At 40.7% G+C, this 22,359-nt stretch overlaps 1 pseudogene; it reads right to left on the reverse strand.

Moving 5' to 3' along the window:
• Positions 1–11,994: 11,994 nt before the first annotated feature.
• Positions 11,995–15,567, reverse strand: LOC110775244 (protein DETOXIFICATION 16-like; annotated as a pseudogene).
• Between the last annotated feature and the right edge of the window lie 6,792 nt (positions 15,568–22,359).

The raw sequence follows: 22,359 nt of genomic DNA on the forward strand, positions 1-22,359 counted from the left end.
CCAAACATTCATAAACCAATTTGCCAAAGAGTTATACCGAAATACGTGTTCCGCAAACCCGAACGATCGCCACAAAAATAAGCGACGCTCAGGATGGCTTGTAACGAATCCCACAAACGCTGCACAACGCGTAAAGGACGTTATTAGGCAAGCACGCAAAATCGAAGTCGCATAAACAAAAGTAGACGCAAACAGAAAACGAGAACCAGCCAGGGACGCATTTTCAATGCCCCTGGCTGGGCGCCAGAATTTCTCACGCCCTACGCTGGGCGCTGAAGTTGCTGCTTGGCCTTCTGGTCAGGCGCAGCAGCCTCGGTGCCCGCGCAAAAGGAAAATACGTAGCACAAAAAAAAACCGTTCGTAAAAAGAATTGCTACGAGGGCGTAAGAAAAGCACTCGATTCTAAAAGCGACTCATAAAAAATTAATAACTCTTTGCGTCGTTGTTAGGCCTCCTACGACGACAATGCTCGGCACCAAAACCGAACATGCTAATAATTATGAATGTCACACGGGCAAGTGTTTCGAAAATCCAAAGAATGATTAAAAGAAAGAACTAAAAATTGTACCAACAAAAGAAAGAGTGAAAAACCAATAGAGAGAGTCGAAGTCTAGACTAAGTAATACTTGAAAATTTGGGACCTAAACTTTAGCTTATCTTATGCATAGGACTGGTCCTGCCACTTGGTGCCGATCGGGAAATCAAAGGTTAGTACGTCTCGAAGATATATCGCCAACACCAGGTTTAGTGACTCCAAGCTCCGTCCGTCCTTCCCCATTTCAAGGACCTCCGCTCCCCCAAACTCGATTCGCACCCTGAAACATGTCTATAGAAGAGCTACAGAACCAAATAACCCAAATGACCCTGCTCGTGAACCAACTAAAAATGGAAAACGAATCCTTAGCGGCTGCGCAAGCCAAACATTTTGCATTACTGGTCATTTCGCCTCCTGAAACCGAATTAGCCCAAAAATTCATTGACAATCTGGACCCAACTTACAAACAACATCTTAGATACTTGAGCCTTGATACCTTCAAGAGGGTTTATGATATGGGAATAAAGATCGAGGATGACCCCACAAAAACAGTACAACGCAAACATGCATACAAGAGTAGCACCTACCGCAGGGGCCACATGCCCCAAGCCCAAAAGGTCCATGCTGTAACCCGAAGGAGCCCGGGAAGGTGGACCCGAAATTGAAAGTTTGCCCCACTCGGGTCGACTTTGGTACAAGCCTTCGAAAGACTAACCAATCAATGAAAGTTGAGACCTATAGGCCCCACCCGTGACCCTCCTATCCAGAGCAAATATTGGGTCGAAGGTACTTATTGCAAGTTCCATCAAGGAAATGGGCATGACACCGAAAACTGCTGGAACCTAAAGAACACGATCCAGGATATGATAGAGGAAATAAAACCTCTCCCCAACGTTGGCAAACCCAACAACAACAAGAGCCCACTCGACTCTTGTCACATCTCTCTCGACCTACCAGAAAATGAGAACTTCGACCCTACGGTGTACATTACACCTCAAGGTGCACCACTCGCTGTGGTCCCTATGGATCGAATCGAGAGAGAAGTATGCGGTGTGTGGGATGATGATGCTGAAGATATCTACCTGTCTCAAGAATCGGGCCAGGACCTCTTTACTGAAACTTGGCCCAGATTTGAAGTTTCCCATGACTGCCACACCTTGGATGAGGCACCCCACCTCACCAAGACTAAAACAGCTGAAATATTGGACAACCAAGCTTTATGGACATTGTTTAACGAATCGAGGCCTGTAGAGGAAGAGACTATGATGACTACCCTAGCTTTACAAGATGAAGGTTTCGATCCAACCCGGTTAATCGCTCCTGCATCAACACTAGAAGAATCGAGAACGGATGGGTGAAGACATATCAGTGGGTCAATGCAAAAGGAATAGAATTCAAGATGAGTACCGGTGAAGGACCGAAGTTTTACGAGACTAAACCCAAGGCTTGAGCCACATAGAGCACCTTAATAAAAAGCGCCTAGTAGTTCTTTAGATTGGTAGAAAAATAATAAAGACTTTAGATGGTCCTAAGACCCCTTAGAATATAGGTCAAGTTTATTTCAGTGTGTTTTCCTTACTTTCCAAATTAATAAAGGCGTAATATTCCTCCTAAAAAACTTTATTTCTAACACTAAAAGAGCACCAAACGTACTTGCAAAGAGGCGGCCCACTCTAGGCCCAATAAAACAAGGCCCACTCGGTCTTGAATCGTGACATCAAAATTCATCAAACCCCAAAAGAGAACCACATTATCATATTACCAAAACATGAGGGTCTAACCCACGCAACCCAAAGAAATCAAAAGGAAATCAAATTCAAACAATACAAAGGTTGCTCAAGAAAAAACTCATAAAAACTAGACACCGCCCCCCGCATCAACACGCACCTCAGCCCATCCAAAAGCCTATACAATAATCTTCATATCTTCCACACACTAACCCCATTCTCAAAACTGTTTCGAGTCACGAATAGAAAAAAAATAATCCGAACAAAAATGCATCTCATGCTAACAGTCAAAAAGTCTCTGAAGTAGCCTCAAAATTGATTTTAAATACGAGCAAAAATCAAAGCACTAAAACAAAAAAAGAGAGAGAAATGCAAGAACACGTGAAGCAAAACGTCAAAATTGACCGCCTAAATCATTTTCAGCGCCCAGGGCTGGGCGCCGAAATCTTTGACGCCCCAGCCTGGGCGTTGAAACTCTCTGCCTGCCTAAATTTTTTTAGAAGTGCTCGTCATTTTATCCGCACATAACGGAAAAATAACGAACACTTGGGGGGTACAGCACGTATCCAAATAGGCTCACCAAGAAAATATAGCCATACAAAAGTAGTCGAATTTCATTTTTTACGCGACTTACGGCAAACAAAAAACGGCAGACGAAAATACTTCACTCATTTGACCGGTTAAGTCATATGCTTCCATCTCAGGGCATATCTATCAAAATCCGGCATCTTAGAATTTATTCTAGCTAGAACTACGCGCGACCTGATTCTGACAAGATACGTAGGCAATCCTTACCAAGGATTCGGTCCAATAAAAAAAACATATATAAAATGTGCAAAAAGTGTTAGACATATAAAAATAAAAAAAAGGGGAGAAACAAAAAATGAAAAATAAAATACGCCTTTATTGAAAAATAATAAGAAGGAAAACAAAGTGCTAAGAAATGAAAAAACAAACACAACTGAAATAAATAAAGGGCACCTACACCCTAGCAAGAACTACACTACTCTAGTTCTTCCGGATCATCAAATAAAGTCTTGTAGAGGGCAATGTTCGCAGGATCCACCCCCACAGTCTTCTGCGCTGCCCCTATATCAATCTCCATAAGAACCGGCTCCTGGACACTAACTTCCAAAGATGCTAAGGCTTCAGAAACATTCTCAGTTATAGCCCGCTCAGCCTCAAGGGCACAGACAATGGTGGGAGAAGGATTATTATCATCAACTAGACTAGTCACTGTTTCTACAGGCGGCTGAGCCTTCCTAACCCATACATTGTTCCGGCGACGATCTCCGCGAGAGCTTGCATTTCTTTTAACAACAGCAAGCCCCTTCATGTTAGGCATCTTTTTAGGCCTGGAACTGGAACGGGGAGGAACTTCCTTTCGCTTTCGATCAGGACGAGCTTTCACAGTCTTAATACCATGGGTACGAGGTTTGGCAGAATCAGGACCCTCATACTTAACACGAATACGAGGTATCAAAAGCTCAGCCGGCTCCCCATTTCGAGCCTCGGTCCTCACAGCTTTATCATCGGAGCTCATCCACAACTTGTAGTTTTCAGAAAGACCCACAAAGCCATTTGTAGCTACGGCCCAACGCGGGAGACCATCATAATACTTAGCCCACCCTAGAACCCGTGCTTGTGAAAAGGCCGCTACTTTAGGTGGTACCGTATCAGAAAGGGGGATAGTCTGCCTTAAATCGTATTGACGCATGACTCGATAAGGGAAAATATAAGTGGGCCGAGATAGCCCCAACAAAGAAACATAAACCGATACATCAGAACCCCCCGTCATAGTAGTCAAACCCCACCATGGTACCACCCACTTAATAGAACAGATGCCATGAGTAAAAAAGGAGGCCCATTCGGCTTCGTCCTGGCCTCGGTGCAAATATTTTCGGTTACCCAAGGCTATAGGGCGATAATGTTTAGGATCGGCAGGAGCTTCCAAGAGCCTAAGCCGTTCCACGAGCCAAATCTGCAAAAAACGGGTACGATAAAAAAAAATAAAAAAAAATAAAAAAACGGTTCCTGGGGCGCAGTTTCAACGCCAAGGACCAGGCGCCGATAATTCTAGCGCCCAGCCCTGGGCGCTGAAACTCAGCCCCAAGGCAGGACGAATAAAAAATATATATGCAAACAATGTATACGTGCGCAAAAAAAATCGATTACCTGCAGTAATAAGGGGCTTCCCTTAAAATATTCAGATTTGGCATCCTTCTTCAGCTCATCCGCACTCAGCAAAGTCTCGGCAACAACCAACGGCATAATAGAATAACAACTTTCCATCTGGCTAATCAAGGGGATCAACCTTATGTCACCGAACTCACCATTGTTATTCGACAGCAAAAAATGATTCAACAAGCAAAATACAAGGGCTCGAACATTCAATTTCTGTTCGGTCATATTCTTACTAGGCCTAAAGTGGTGTTTTACAAGTTTTGCCAAATTAACCTCATCACCTACAACAATCTCAGCAAGCATGTTAGCATCTAGTCCTAGGAAAGCCCCTATGGTTGTTTTACTCTCTTCAATAGTGCCAGGAGTGGCAGGGGTAGCATTAATAGGATAACCAAGGATCGCAGCAAATTCATCTGGCAAAGGACATATTTCGTTGCCCCGAAAGACAAAAACATGATGATCGGAATCCCAAAAGCTTAGGGCTGCGTGCAGAAAATTATAGTCAATGTTAATTTGTTGTAAGCCTAAAAGTGCCTCTAAGTGGTATTCTTTCAACAAGGCCTTTTCTGTAGGAGTAAGGGCCCGTAGCCAACGCCTAACAGCCCGTTGGAGTGAGAAAGTAGGAATCGACATGACGAAAGCAAGGGGTAACTAAAACGCAGCAAAGAAAGAAGGAAATTGAGAGTGATGGAAAATAGGGACGTATCTAGCCCCTATATATAGCTGAACGCATCAAGTGACATCCTGATCCCATTCGGAAACGCGTTAAGAAATCCGAAAGTCAAAATTCGCCAGAAAAGGACTTTCAGCGCCCATAGCTGGGCGCCTAAATAATTAACGCCCAGCCTTGGGCGCCGGAAATGTAGCCCAAGGCCCAGATTTCACAAAACGCGGAACAGGAAAGGACTTAAAACCGTGTTGCCAGACACGAGGCCCCACTGCAATTAAGATTAAGCCCAAAAGCACCTTTAGCTCCCAAATAGCAAAAATGAATGTTAGAACTTGTTCGAAACTTACACTTCTCTCAAGGAATATGTGTACGCTTTTCAAACCAAATATGAACAAAATAAATATCAAGGTCATTCTTCGAAACACCAAAAGAATATTGTTAAGTCGTTGGTTTCTCAAAAAGAAAAATGTTTGTCTGTCAAAAGATTAATCCGGGCCAAGCTAAACCGGATGTTATTTGAAAATAAACTTTGTCGCCCGAAAACTGAAGTCGCACTCCACGACTTCGCCAAAATAGCACAACACTATAAAGGCCGCTCGCACGTACGAGCGCGGCCCCAAATATGATTAAAAGACGTTATAAACGTCCCCCTCTTGGCGAAAAGTAACCGACAAGCCCAAGTGCTTGGGGGCTCGCGGAAAAAATATATACTCCAACAAAGAGTGTGCGGAGTCAAAATCGTATTTCCGGACTACGCTATACGCAGTCCCATGTTTGGGTAAGCTCAAAAGAACGGGTTTCGACCTCAAGGAAAGGTCGCCGTTGACACTCGTACATAGTCTCCTAATCAAGGACCCAGGTAGTGGCAAAATTGAGCCGAAAAGACTAGCTCAAAACCACGAAAGAAGATGACCACAAAACAATGGTCCGTCTAAGCACGTTGTCAACCCACATTCAGGTTACAACTAAATCCGAGCATCCCTCGAAAGAATTCGCTCCTGCGAGAATGAATAAGAAAAGAAATTCTCAAAAGAAATCACGATGAACAAAAGCAATAGGAACTTGCCCATCTTCAGCGGGCAAGACCGCGTCACCAACCACGCGAGTTCCAAGTCGAAAAAAAAACGAATTCAGGGATGTCCACCCTTAGCGGACAGGCTCGCCATCTTCAGCCGGCGGGGTCTGCGTCACTAACCGCGCAGGTCCTTAGTCGCTGCAGCGATAACTTTTTTTAGTTTTCCGTTTTTCCCAAAAACGATGTGAGTAGCCTTTGGTTTTCCGTTTTTCCCAAAAACGATGTGAGTAGCCTTTGGTTTTCCGTTTTTCCCAAAAACGATGTGAGTAGCCTTTGGTTTTCCGCTTTTCCCAAAAACGATGTGAGTAGCCTTTAGTTTTCCGCTTTTCCCAAAAACGATGTGAGTAGCCTTTGGTTATCCGTTTTTCCCAAAAAACGATGTGAGTAGCCTTTGGTTTTCCGTTCTTCCCAAAAACGATGTGAGTAGCTTTTGGTTTTCCGTTTTTCCCAAGAACGATGTGAGTAGCTTTTGGTTTTCCGTTTTTCCAAAAAAGAGCGATGTGAGTAGTTATTGGTTTTCCGTTTTTCCAAAAAAGAGCGATGTGAGTAGTTTTTCCTTTTTTCCAAAAATTAAAGTATTGGTTTTCCGTTTTTTCCAAAAAGAACGATGTGCTGGATTTTCCTTCGTTTTACGTCCCATAAAAACAAGGGGGTTTTCTCGTTTAGCTAACCCTGAAAATGAGAATCTTTAAAAAAAAAAACAAAAAATTTTTACCTCGTGATTGGGCTTGGCCAGGCCCAATTACACTTTATAGCTTTGATTTCGAAAACATCTGTAGCTACTCCCAATGACAAAGTGAGGGAGTTTCTACGCACCTTTAGATCCTTCCAATGACAAAGTGAGGAAGTTTCTATACTATCAGTTGACAAATCCCAATGACACGTGAGGGATATGTCGACACTTCAAGTGATGACCCTTAAGTCAAATGTTATCACTCGGGGGCTCGTGAGACCCTCGCAAAAACAGGTCACCATGGCTTGTGCGACGCACTCCGTCTAATACTTTGACCATCGTCTTACTCCAAGACTCAGTCAAAGTGGGGGCTAACTGTAGACACCTACTTTTGTCCCCATTCCCGAAAGGGAAGGTTCGATGATGAAAGCATAAATCTCCACTTGACAACGCATCTCCTATAAAATGACGAATCTCAATTCCCCTTTTCATTTCACCCGAAACCTGCTATTTATAGAAACCTGCTATTTATGGAAACCTGCTAAAAATAGTAACTGCTGTAATGGGTAGTTGTTAAAAGTGGCAAGTCATAAAAGATAGAAACCTGTCAGAATTAGGTGTTGCACTCCAACATAAATCCTAAATGAGATAGAAATTATGAGAGAATCCTATTCCTAATATGATTCGAAAATAAGAGTCACGTATTAATTAAAATCCTAACGAGCCTAGAGTTCGTAACGGGCCTAGACGCATCCCGTCATAAAATTGATACGCACTAAAAGACTCGATTAAGCCTCATACACTCCGGATTCTAAGAGTCCGAATCTGACAAAGAAACGGCCCAAACATCAATTTCAACGCCCAGCCCTGGGCGCTGAAATTGCATGGATCCTATTTTCAACGCCCAGAGCTGGGCGCCTAAATCTTTGACGCCCAGCCTTGGGCGCTGAAAATACCTGGGACGTGTTTTTTCCTAATTCCTCGAGGATTAGAGTTCTACAATTCTATCTTTCCACGAACTCTTTTCTATAAATAGGGCCTTAAGTTCGACGTGAAAAAGACAACACACAATGATTATTCTGAGTATTGACTCTGAACCCCTAAGCCTAAGCCTCACACTGCAAAACTGATCACGCGTTCTGTCGCAATCGATCCATAAATCGAACAGAACGTATCCCGTCCCATAAATTGAGATTCGTTAAATAAAAGGAGAAATAGCAAAGTCAAAGTGGTTAGTTTTCTGAGAACCGTGACGCACCTCTCAAGGGTGCGTCGTAATGTGTCCCTTTTCCATGGTTTAATTGCTTTCCTCGCCCTTTTATGAATTGTTAAACTAACTAAATCTGATTGTTCGATCACGCCTAATAAGTATGATATTTTTGGGAAATTGGATTATCATGCTAGGTCCCTTAAAACAATCTAAATCAGATAATCGCGTTCGATCTAGTACTATATGTTGCATATTGTTAAAATCGACTCAGATTAGTTTAATAGTTAACGCATGTCCCTTCAATTATTTATGCTGAGCTAGTAAGGATATCCTGCCTCTGGAGTTATCGAAGAGCGAGTACTCCTCTCGGTAGTTACAGTCCCCCGAACCCTCAATCTCTACCCTGCGGGTGTACGTTAAGCGATCCCCACCACCAGGGATCACAAGGGAACCTACGGCCGTCGTGGTCAAACATAATTGCACTCCCTTTATGTCACGATAACCGGGTTTTGTCAGTTTTTCTCATTGTCGTTAAAAACTGAATGGCGTCTCCTATATTACTAGTCAATTGGGTGTAAACTCACGGGAAATCCGATTACACTTGATTTGACAAAAAGAAGCGTCACACCCATGAGGGACGAGGTCACGCATTAGCCTCTTGCTTTTTCGACCCCCTCACAGGTACCATGCTCAATTCTTCCAGAACCACTGGGGAACCATGTGGCCAGACATTCTGGCCTTTGTCAAAAGTGCTTTAGTGAAAAATCATTCCCTGACAGCGTCAATGATACCTCTATTTGCCTGATCCCAAAGACAGAAAAACCAGAAAATATCAAGCAATTTAGGCCGGTTAGTCTGTGTAATACGAGTTCCAAAATTGTGTCAAAAGTTATTGTGAACAGACTCCGACCCCTCTTCAACTCGATTATATCTCCAGACCAAAATAGCTTTCTTTTGAGGAGGGGTTGTGACATAAACTACATTGCGGCGTCAGAAATTCTTCATTCAATGAAACAAAAAAAGGGGAAAAGGGGGTGGTTTGCTCTTAAGATCGACCTTGAAAAAGCTTATGATAGAATAGAGTGGAGTTTCATTAGATTCTGCCTTCACAGACAAGGATTTGATAAGGACTCCACGGACCTAATCATGTAATGTGTCTCCTCCACATCCTCTAGAATTAGAATTAATGGTGTCCTATCGGATAAATTCAATGCCTCTAGAGGCCTTCGCCAAGGGGACCCCCTCTCCCCTTATCTGTTCATCATTTGTATGGAGTATCTCTCCACTCTTATATGTGAAGCCCAATCGAATGGTGTGTGGAAACCTTTCCTCCTGAAAAAGAATGGCACCCCAATATCCCACCTCCTGTTTGCTGATGATCTCCTCCTGTTTGGAGAAGTGTCACAGGAAACCCTCCATGGGATGTCCAACACCTTGGACTCCTTCTGGGAATGCTCGATCGGGACAAAAAATGAACCCAGGAAAGAGTAAGCTTTACTTCTCAAATAACACCCCGGCTGTGGATAAGGCTATATTCACCTCCCTGTTGAAAGTTCCAGAAAGTCCAGACCTAGGCATCTACCTAGGATTCCCCTTGACAGATAAAAGACCGTCTGCAAGCCAAGTTAGCCATATAGCTAGGAAAATCCGTAGTAAGTTGGCCTCGTGGAAGGCCAAATGTCTCTCCAAAGCGGGAAGACTAGTGCTCATCAAGTCAACCCTTTCATCCATAGCCAACTACTCTATGCAATCCCTTTCCCTGCCTAAGAAAGTTCTAAATGAGATAGATAGTTTGTGTGCCAACTTCCTATGGGACTCTAGTGAGGATAAGCGTAGAACCCACCTTGTGTCTTGGGATCGAGTGTGTGCACCGTCCAAATTGGGAGGGCTTGGGGTGAGGAAAGCCACGGTCCTCAATAAGCTTGCAATGATTAAATTGTGTTGGAGGTTGAACAGCTCCAACAACCTTGCTGCCACCTTGATTAGAGAAAAGTACATTGCTAATAGGGGATATCCGGCAAGCTTTAGAATAGGGTCTCATGTTTGGCATGATGTGGGGAAAGGGTGGTTCGAGTACTCTGACCTATCTGTTTGGTGCATTGGCAATGGGGAACATATTAACCTTTGGGAGGATAACTGGACCGGGAAAGGAAAATTAAGAGATATCATACATGGGCCCCTAAAAGAGAATGAGAGTAATCTCACAGTGAGTAGTATAATTATCAATAATACTTGGAATCTTGGAAATCTCTCTGTGACCATGCCTCCTCACTTACATCAATGGATCCTAGCCAACCCAATTCCGGCTAAGGGATCAGATTTTCCAGTGTGTTCCTTGGGGGAGGGAAAGTTCTTTGATTCTAAATCTGCGTACTCCCTGCTATGGGAAAAAGAATTCCATGCTCTTCAAGGTAAAATTGGGGATTGAGAAATTCCGTGGAGAGTGGAGTGTACCCCTAAGATAAAATTCTTCCTGTGGTTAATTATGTGGGGTAGAATTCCATGTGCAGTCCATTTGGCCCAAAGAAACATTATACCAAACCCTTTTTGCTTGTTTTGCCCAAATGTGGAAGAGGACATGAATCACCTGTTCCGGGATTGCCCTAGGGCAGCGGAATTTTGGGGTGAAGCCCAAAAGGCTAACCACCCCCAGAATGGCACTTCCCTCCCCTTTAGAGAGTGGCTGGAGTATAATATTAATCAAAAAGAACCCCCGACTCACACATCAGCCATCCTGTCCAGTGTTTTTGTTTACTTTTTGTGGGTATTTGGCTTAGGAGAAACGCATGGGTGTTTAAAAAGGAGTCTAAGACTATTGCTTCGATGTGGAAGAATACCCTTTGGCTAGCTAAAGAGTTTTCTACCACAGTCCCAATACCCCGAAAACACCCAAACTCTGTCGTCTTTGAATTGGTTACTTCTAACCTTGCTGTCCAGGTTGATGCCTCCTTTTGCCAACAAACTCTAGCAGTAGGGTATGCAGCAATATGCAGGTACAAAGACGGCCATTGGAAATCTGCAATGGCGGGAAAAACAACAGCAACAGACGCCCTGTGTGCAGAAACCGTGGCTATTTTCCATACAATAAAGTGGTGCTTGAACAACAAATGGAATGACCTTACAATCTCATCGGACTGTGAAAGAGCAGTGCTAGGAATTAACAACGTGAACAACCCATCGGACAGGATGTCTAACATATATTCATTGTGTAGGGAGTACCTTGGAAAAATGCAAACAGGGTCCCTAAGGAACGTGTCGAGACAAGGAGTGAAGGATGCGGATCATGTGGCTAAGAAAGCAAGGGCTCAAAACTGCGCCCCCTTTGTTTTTGTAAATATTAACCCCCCTCTGGATGTTTATGGAGCTATTTGTAAAGACAATGATGTAATATGTATATGTCCTCCATCTGACAGTGATGAAGTGGAGGAAGACAATCCCCAAATTTTCTGTAATTTCCTAAACTAAACTAATGCAGGGTACTCTATTCTAAACAAAAAAAAAATATTAACAAATTTTCAATCGCATATGTACTCCAATTGCATATATTCGCATGTACACTATATCAATCTCAAATTTTCAATAATAAGATTAGCGAGTATAATAATATTTACCTCAACGATAGATGTCTTTCTTTGTTTTTCGTCTGCTTAGTCGGTTAGGGTTTGGTGTTGATAACGTGTTGTGAATAAACAAGAGAGGTAAGAAAGAAAATAGTGTTGTGTGTATTATTCCATATGGTACCGTGTTGTGAATAAACAAGAGAGGTAAGAAAGAGAATAGTGTTGTGTGTATTATTCCATATAGTACCGGGTATATATAATATACAATAGTTAGGGTTTAACTGAACAATACAGTTATAATGGACATATAATATACAATAGTTAGGGTTTAACTGAACAATACAGTTATATTCCGGAGATATTAACGGGGTATAATGGACATCCATATTATATTTCATAACAGATTATTCATATCTCCTCAAACCTTTTTCCTTCTTATTCTTTTGGGCATAAATGTATGTGAATCCATCTCATCACCAAAAGTGCGTTTGTGTGTTGAGAGTTGTATAAAACTTAGGGAACGAATCGCTGGATACAATTGTGCACCCCGATTGCACAAAATCTCGTTTTCAAGGCAGTGGTTTGGTTACCACGGCGCAACAATTTCCTAAACACGTTTTTACTCCTATTCTACGTATTTTGCCTTTTAACCCAAAATTACAACAGCTAGCCCCTTCAATTGAACAAACTTACCTTGGTGCATTATTCTCTATTTAATTCTTGTTAATAAATGATAAAAGAACAATTTTCTGTGTGCAGTGTTTTCTCTAACAGAAAGGAGATAACTAGATTGCTATCTCAGAATTTGCCAAAGGCACAATGTTATTCTTCATGTTGCAATCAATGTGCCACAGTTCTGAACTCTGTCCTAATCTCTGAGTTATAATCTTCGAGTTGAGTATCATTTAGCTACATCTGAGTTTCCCATATGCATAATCTTCTAGTTTTCAGTGATTGTTCCATGAACTCTACGTTCTGGCCAACGCTCTACTTCCCTGCAATTGAAGTGGCAACAATATCAGCAAAGATTCATATGTAGTATACCAGAAGAAGAAAAAAAATGTTTCTTACTTCTTTATTCCAATCTGTAAACAAATTTATAGTGACAAGCACTATGACTTGAACAAGTAGTCCACAGATAATCCCCATCCACAGTCCCTGCATATATTCCCAGAAAAATTGAAGGATTCAAAGTCATTGTGTGAACTGATCAGATGTAGACAATGCAGAAAGTTCAAGTGTGTGTGTTACCATGCCTCCCATATGCAAGATAAAAGCAAAGAACACCGCGCAAGGAAGTGCCACAAAGTAATAAGCTCCAAGATTTATGATTGAGCACATGGTTTGCCACCCACAACCTCTTGCAGCTCCTATCAGTTATGTTATGTCATGTTATGTTCCTCGAAAAAATTAGAACAAAGTAATAACACAATCACAAAGAAATGGGTTGGGAGACAACTAGTAGTAATTGGAGTAGCTACCTGAAAGTACACACTGAAATCCATCTAAGAAATCGGAAATGGCAAGAAGTAACATCATCTTGGCTACGTATCTCACTACTTCCTCGTCATTGCTATACAGTCTTCCCCATGTGTATCGTACTGAAATAGTCGTTGTTGCTACTACTAAGCCCACTATAACTGATATAATGACCATCACAAACAGGGCTAACCGGGCTGCTCTTGGACGTCCAGCTCCCAATTCATTTGATACTCTTGTGCTGCAATTACAATTATAAGATGCAATGTACTCCATATAGAAATTGTAGACCTGATCAACTTGAGCCCGGCCCGGCCTGAAATTAGCAGGTTTTGGGCAGATTTATAGGCCCCTTTTTCAGGTCGGGCTGATTTTTACTTTTTGACGGGTTTTGAGCAACATAAAACTACACTTTTAGTTATAAATTGGCCCGACCAAAAAAGCCTGCTATCTTGGCCCAAAATAGCGGGTTTTGAGCACACAAAAAACTGTCTGAGGTTTGACCCGGCCCAAAAAAGACTGCTATCTTTAGCCCGAAATAGCAGTTTTTGGGCACACAAAAAGCGGTCCGAGGTTTGACCCGGCCCGACATAATGGGATGATCAGGTATAAGAAATTGGGGTGTTAATGATGAAGTGACAGGGAAATTAGCACTAGTTTGGAAAAAGTTACCTGAGGGCACTACCAAGGCCAACAGATACCATATAGACCATCCAACATGTGTTAAGGCTGCAAAAGAAGCAAGCGTTTCATTAACTATTTCCGCAAGAAAAAGAGGAGCTTCTATCCAAGAACTGAATAAGGCCACAAACCTAATTGATAACACAGATGTCTCAAGTTTTGGCTTTTCCAGAAGACCTGCTAGAAGTACAACCATTTCGAATGACCAATACTCGAGGCTACAGCACAAATAGTTGATACAGAAATTAATTTCTGACACAAAAAAATAATGTGAATATGTGAAATTTCAGAGTACAGACATACCAAATCATTAATGCAGAAGGAACAGCAAGCTTAAGAAAGTTCCATAAATCATGAAATGCTTCCTTAGAAAACCCAGTCCAAGTCGTCATCCAAGCAGGAGAAAACTTGACATAAATCGCCAGCAGGAAAAAGTTAATCCAATATGATACATTGTTTGCTAAAGCAGCTCCTTTAATGCCAAGTTCAAGCTTAAAGATAAGAACCCAACACACTAAAACATGTAGGACAGCTGTTACACCGGATGTCAGCATCATAGGGAGCACAATATTCTGAGTCTGGAAAAATCTGGTGAGGCATTGAAGTAGTCCGTAGGCAAAGAGGCTCGGGATCATCCACTGGTTGAAAGTTCCTGCTCCCTCTGCTATTTCATGGTCTTGGTGGCAGAAGATAAGTATATCCTTAGTGTAAAACCAAACGAGTGATAGAGGAATGCTAGACACTAGAAGGACTTCATGGCTCTTTGTGTATAAAGGCCAAGCATTGCGTGTTTTTTAGCTCCGTAGGATCGTCCACACAGTGTCTCCAATGCACTACTCATTCCCAGCTGATATAAGAGTTCATTTCAAATATCAGTCATTCAGCTTTTGTAAATGTTATAACGGAAGCAAGAAAGATTATAAATAACATAAATAAAGAACACAGAGATTTAACGTGGTTCACTAACGATGTGTTAGTTACATCCAAGGCGGAGGAGATTTATCGATCTTGAGGGGTACAGATTACAGAATAGTATTGGGTTATGACCTAGAGAGTTTATATAATATTCTCTAGACAGACGTGGAAAAGCCCAGAAAATACGCCCAAAACAGATAACCCTTGTGTACCATAACAAATAACGTGTGTTGGGGCGTTGCAGTAAGGGGGGGCATGACTGATTCGAGGCATATTCTAACAAAAACAAGTAACAATATAACAGTCATAAGGCGGTTCATCAGAGTATATACTTGGTAATCCTAAGTAAGCATCAGATAGTTCAGTTTTAACTCATGTAAAACAATCTGCAACGAAACAAGTTTGTGATCAGAACTTAACTAACCAAGACATAGAATCCAGTGACAGAAGCAAAGGAAGTGGCGAGTGAAGCACTAGAAAGAGGTAGCTTGCCAAGATGACCAACGAACATGACTGAAATAACTTGGACTAAGAACTGTAAGATTGTTACAGCAATCAGTGGACCTGCTAAGTATAACTGTCTCTTTGCTTCATCAAATATTTCAGCTTTACTCAAGGATCCTTCTCCTATTACTTCTTTATCTTCTATGACTCCTTCATCTACTCGTTGAATTAATGGAATATGATGACTTGCATTCTCTTCCCCTTCCATTTTTTCCTCCTTTTTCCACAAATTATTGCAAACTGTAAAAGAAGAGAATATATGAGGGCAATCAGGCAAATCGTTCAAATGGTTTATTTGCGTGAATGCCAACTAGCATAATACTTCGTAGGTTATAAGGTTGCGGGTTTGCGGGATGATACTTGTGTCCCAGAAATTACATATCTCCGTTTTTATTTACTTCCATCTTACCTAAAGTTGGTTTTTATTTACTTGCAAGTTGCATCATTTCCTCTTTTGGAAGATTTTTGCATTGTTTTGTAATTTTTCTTCCAATCTTTAGTCCTCACTTGTTAATTCTTTATATTTTCTCCAAATATATTTTACATCACTTAACTAAAATGAGTGTTTATACCCCACTTGTAATTTTGCCAATAAACAATTTACACTTGCATCATTTAATATTATTTTTGCCAGCCACCTAAAACTGTGTGCCCATGCAAGTAATACAAGCAAATAAAAATTGAGGGAGTGCAGCATTTGCCTTATTGCGGCGTTATTGTGACATTTAACAAGATAACCCCTCCACCTAAAATTTATCTAATGGCTCGTAGGGAGTAGTAATAATCAATCTCTAATACTCTGTAATTATATTTTAAAAATATGAAGAAATAGTTGGTGAAGATTAATTATTTCTTAATGTAGCGTCTCACAATTGATTAAACAAAACAAAATCAAATACCCCAGAGATTATTCATCAAGGATTACATCACCTCGAAAGCAATAACTGTTAAAAACTATAATCTAGAAAAATCTAGGAACATGTAATTGTAATCTAGAAAAATCTAGGAGCATGTAATAAAATATCTAGACTATCCTAAACAAATATCTAAGAGTAGAAAAACCTAGAACTATCTACAATGGAAAGAAAGTAGAATAGTCTAGAATAGAATAGTCTAGAGAAGTGTAGTGGTGGAAACCACCAACATTGTACTACTATAAATATGTAGCATTGTAAAGCATTAGTCAATACAACAAGAACAATTCCCCACAAAAGTATCTTTGTAATTCCTCTTCCATACTCAAAGATCATCAACATTACTCAATCAATTAACCACAAATAAACTAAAGCCCACTACATCTTCCTAAATACTTCCAACATTTGGTATCAAGAGCCAATTATTCCAAAGCCTCCAAAACAACCAATAATTCTTGCATACAACCTAAACCACCACTTAAATATACATGGCCTCAAACACATTTAACTATCCCCAAGTTAATTGGGTACCTTTATTTAAAGGGGGAAAATATCAACAATGGTGTATGCAAATGAAATCTGTATTTATCTCACAAGATTTGTGGGAGCTAGTCCAAAATGGGTACGAACAACCCAAGGATGCCATTGAAGAGGCTACTTGGGATGAAGCAAAAAGGAAGCAATACAAACAAAATAGGATAAGGGATAACTATGCCCTATCCTTAATCTATCGTGGAGTAGATGAAACAATCCTTCCTACCATCATGGCTGCTACAACGACCAAGGAGGCTTGGAGCATCTTGGAGACAAAATATAGAGGCTCCGAAAAGGTAATTCTCTTTAAACTACAATCTTTATGGGGAAGATTTGATACTTTAAAAATGTCTAGAGATGAAAATCTTCAATCATATTTTGATCAAGTCTCAACCATCGTTAATCAAATTCGATCTAATGGAGACACAATAGAAGATGTTAAAATTATAAGAAAGATATTAAGAAGTCTTACAGCAAAATATGATCACATAGTGGCTGCAATAGAAGAAGCTAATAAAGATTTATCAACACTCACTTTAACTGAGCTAATGGGTTCACTCTTAGCTCATGAAGAAAGAATGCGTAATTTTTTAGAAGAGCCACTAGAACAAGCTTTTCAAGCTAAACTAAAATTTTCTAACAATGGAGAAAATAAAAATGGTCACGGTTTAAATTATCAATCAAGAAGAGGAAGTTCATATAACCGTGGCAGGGGGAGAGGAAATTTTAAAAATCAAGGGAGTCGAGAAAATAATCAATCAAGTTCATATTGCAATTTGTGCAAGAAAAATGGCCATAATACAAAAGATTGTCGGTATAAATGTAAAAGGTGTAACAAGCACACTCACTTTGAGAAAGATTGTTGGTACCGACAAAAAGAAGAGGCTAATTTCACCGGAAGTAACACAAACGCCGATCAATTATTTTATACTTGCTTAAATGCCCAACATGAACCAAGTGACACTTGGTATATTGATAGTGGTTGTTCAAACCACATGACTGGCAATAAAAATTCATTTGTCAGTCTAAATGAAAACATAAAAACTCAAATTACACTTGGTGATGGAAGTGGCCAAGATGTTGCTTGCAAAGGGACTATTTCCGTTAAAACAAAAGACGGCTCCTCTAAATTCATCCATGATGTTTTCTATGTCCCTGGGCTTACACAAAACTTATTAAGTGTAGGCCAACTAATTCAAAGAGGCTATATGGTGAAATTTGATAATAATATATGCCTCATATATGATAAGAAAAATGGCCAAATAATTGCAAAAGTCCATATAACTCCTAACAAAATATTTCCTTTAAAAATGCAATTAGAAAATAATATGACTCTCTCCTCCATTGTTGATGAATCCACACTGTGGCATCTAAGATTCGGGCATTTAAACTTTGACAGTTTAAAACTGTTAAAGAAAAAGGAAATGGTGGTTGGACTGCCACCAATAAATAATGAAAGAAAAATATGTGAGGGCTGTATATATGGCAAAATGCATAGATTGCCATTCCCTACATCATCCTGGAGGGCTAGAGCTCCGTTAGAGCTTGTTCATTCAGATATATGGGGCCCTACCAGAACTCCGTCTCTCGGCGGAAAAAGATATTTTCTATTGTTCGTTGATGCTTTTTAACGCATGATGTGGGTATATATCTTGGAGCATAAATCAGAAGCATTCTCTCACTTCATGCAATTTAAAGCCCTCGTGGAGAGACAAAGTGGGCATTATTTGAAAATTTTAAGAACAGATCGTGGGGGAGAATTCACAAGTAGTGAATTCAATGACTTTTGTAAAAAGCATGGTATTAAAAGGGAATTAACAGTAAGACGCACACCTCAACAAAATGGTGTTGCGGAAAGGAAGAATCGAACAATTGCTGAAATGGCCCGTAGCATGATGCAAGGGAAAAATCTTCCTAAATATTTTTGGGCGGAAGCTGTCCATGCAGCTGTCTATATTGTTAACAGATCTCCCACAAAAGCTGTTAGGGAAGTCACCCCCTATGAAGCTTGGCACAAAAGAAAGCCAAGAGTTGAGCACCTTAAAGTTTTTGGGTGCATCGCATTTGCCCACATCCCGAAAGAAAATCGAGAAAAGTTGGATGTAAAAGGAGAGAAATGTATCTTTATTGGATACAGTGACGAATCAAAAGGATATCGTCTCTTCAATCCCGAATCCAAGAAATTAATCATCTCTCGAGATGTGAAATTTGATGAAGGAGCATAATGGAAATGGAACGAGAATGATCCAGAACTTTCTCAAGGAGACATTCTTCCACTAGGCCCAAATGGAGAAGAAGGCCCAATTCAGCCAGCAACACAATCATCATCAAGTCCATCATCACCAAGGATCCCAAGATCACCTTTCAGTTCACAAGGCACAACATAAACTTCAAGTTCTTCAAGACCAACTCAAGCAGTTCGACAATCTCAACGTGATCGGCGTCCTCCATCTTACTTGGAGAATTATGAATGCAATTATGCTATCATGGCTCTCTTTGCCGGTGAACCACTAAGCTTTCATGAAGCAACACGAGAAGACAAATGGATCGAAGCAATGAACGAGGAGATTCGAATGATTGAGAAAAATAACACATGGGAGCTCGTTGACAAGCCTGAAGACAAGGAAGTGATAGGCCTCAAATGGGTCTACAAGATCAAGGAGCATGAAGATGGATCAATTCAAAAGAACAAGGCTCGTCTGGTCGTAAAAGGCTACTCACAACAACCAGGAATCGACTTCACTGAGACATATGCTCCAGTAGTCCGCATGGAGACGATCAGGTCAGTTCTCGCACTTGCGGCTCAACTTAAATTACAAGTTTTTCAATTAGATGTTAAATCTGCATTTCTCAACGGAGAGCTCAATGAAGAAGTATATGTTGAGCAACCTCAAGGATATGTCATTGAAGGCCAAGAAGAAAGGGTATATCGCCTTCGAAAAGCCCTTTATGGGCTCAAACAAGCTCCTCGTGCATGGAATAGCAAGATTGATGGCTATCTTCTACAAAATGGCTTTACAAAAAGCCCAAGTGAGCCATCACTCTATATAAAGACCCAAGGGTCACATGATTTTCTCATCTTGTGCCTCTATGTAGACGATCTTATCTACATGGGTACTAACTCAAGAATGGTCGAAGAATTCAAGAAGGCCATGATGTCGGAATATGAAATGACCGACCTTGGAGAGATGAAGTACTTCCTTGGCATGCAAGTCAAGCAAAGACCAGGAAGGATCTTCTTATCACAAGAAAAGTACGCAGACGATCTACTCAAGAAGTTTCACATGGAAGATTGCAAGCCATTTGTCACACCAATGGCACCCAATGAGAAGCTCTCCAAATATGATGGCAAGGAGAAAGTAGATGCCTCAATATATCGAAGCTTGGTCGGATCTCTCATATATCTTACACACACAAGACCCGACATCGTACATGCTGTTAGCATCGTGTCAAGGTTTATGAGCGAACCTAGTAAGCTCATCTCACAGCAGCAAAAAGAATCCTCCGGTATGTCAAAGGCACAAAAAGCTATGGAATATTATACAAGACTGAAGATGACTACAAGCTCACGGGATACACCGACAGTGATTGGGCTGGTAGTATCGACGACAGGAAGAGTACAAGTGGCTATGTATTCCAGTTGGGAACTAAAGCCATTTCATGGTCATCAAAGAAACAAGCGACTGTGGCTTTATCATCATCAGAAGCAGAATATATTGCAGCAACAGGTGCATCATGTGAAGCAGTCTGGCTCAAGAGAATTCTTGGTGATCTACGACAGCCGACAGAAGACCCAACAATAGTTTATTGCGACAACATGTCTGCCATAGCCATGACAAAAAATCCAGTCTTCCACAGCCGCACGAAGCATATCGAGATACGTCATCACTTTATCCGAGAACTAGTCGAGAAGCAGGAGATCGAGCTACAATTCTGCAAGACCGGGGAGCAGCTCGCGGATATCTTCACAAAGGCAATCTCAACAGAAAAATTCATCCAATTTCGTCGACAACTTGGAGTTCAAGATTTTTCAGATTAAGGGGGAGTGTTAAAAACTATAATCTAGAAAAATCTAGGAACATGTAATTGTAATCTAGAAAAATCTAGGAGCATGTAATAAAATATCTAGACTATCCTAAACAAATATCTAAGAGTAGAAAAACCTAGAACTATCTACAATGGGAAGAAAGTAGAATAATCTAGAATAGAATAGTCTAGAGAAGTGTAGTGGTGGAAACCACCAACATTGTACTACTATAAATATGTACCATTGTAAAGCATTAGTCAATACAACAAGAACAATTCCCCACAAAAGTATCTTTGTAATTCCTCTTCCATACTCAAAGATCATCAACATTACTCAATCAATTAACCACAAATAAACTAAATCCCACTACATCTTCCTAAATACTTCCAACAATAACCTCACCTACGATGTTGTAAACTTTGTAAAACTATGTCATAACTTTAATTATTAATTAAATATATGAATTACAGTCTGAAAATGTAAAATATTAAAACTATGAACACTATAAATTAATCAAGACTGAAGAGAGAGAGAATGTACTTGAATTGGTAGTGAATGATAATTGTGTTGGGCACCGGAGACGTCAAAAGAGGAAGGACAGAAAGAAAGAAATAAAAGTTTCTGTGATTAGTTAATCAACTCGTTAATCAAAGGGATTGCTGTAATAACATAGAAAACAAGAATCATTGCAAGGACAGATCAAATGGAAGATCTGAACATCATTTATATCAATGCAACGATCGTCTTATACAAGGAAATATATCATTTATTTGATTTGCAGATTTTTCCGTCAGTTCACAACGACGAACCAATGTTAGCCAATGACGAATTGAGTCCAATTCATAGAGATGGCCAACGTGTCGGGTTGGCTGGGTTGTGGGTCGGGGATAATTGATACACGGCCCGTCTCAGTTAAATTAGGGTGGATCGAGTCGTAGGCTGTGTCGGAAAAAATGGACACAGTACATGATGGGACGTGGGTCGAGGTGGGTTGTGCGGGTCGGGTGGGTCTGATGGGTTTGGTGGGTTGCGACAGATGTGAGTTCGGTGGGTTCACATGAGTTTTAGCGACAAAAGGTTATAATATTTGTATGAATTAAATTAATTAATTTTTATGCAATTCACTTACTCACATAAATGGGTTAATTTATATTTACACAATAAAATTAGAATTTATTAGCATTTGCATATAAAATTGTTTAAATTATGATGAGTTTCGTGGGTTGGGTTCGTGTTGGGTGGGTTGGGTTCGTGTTGGGTGGGTTGGGTTCGTGTGTTGGGTTGGGTGGGTCGGGTGTGCCGTGGCGGGTTGTATCGGGTCCGATGGGGTGGGTCGAAATGGGTTGTGTTGAAAAAATCCGACCCACAATACCTCAAAAAATATCCGGGTTGGGTTGGGTTGTGTCATGGGTCATAAGTGTGTCCGACCCATGTGACTCACTATGGGTTGTGTTAGGGCGGGCTGGGTCAAACCCGACCCACTGGCCATCTCTACCAATCGACAACTTGAGTTGGATTATTCACCCGATCTGATCTGATTCTCCCTGGTCTGAATGATTCTTGTTTTTGGTCTGATTTGATTTTATTTTTATTTTTTATCCGGTCTTATTATACGAAAAATAAACAATAAAAATAAGGTGAAGAAAATATAGCTTTAACCTCGTCAATAAC

This window comes from Spinacia oleracea, chromosome 3 (assembly GCF_020520425.1).
Source record: "Spinacia oleracea cultivar Varoflay chromosome 3, BTI_SOV_V1, whole genome shotgun sequence".
Classification (NCBI taxonomy): domain Eukaryota; kingdom Viridiplantae; phylum Streptophyta; class Magnoliopsida; order Caryophyllales; family Amaranthaceae; genus Spinacia; species Spinacia oleracea.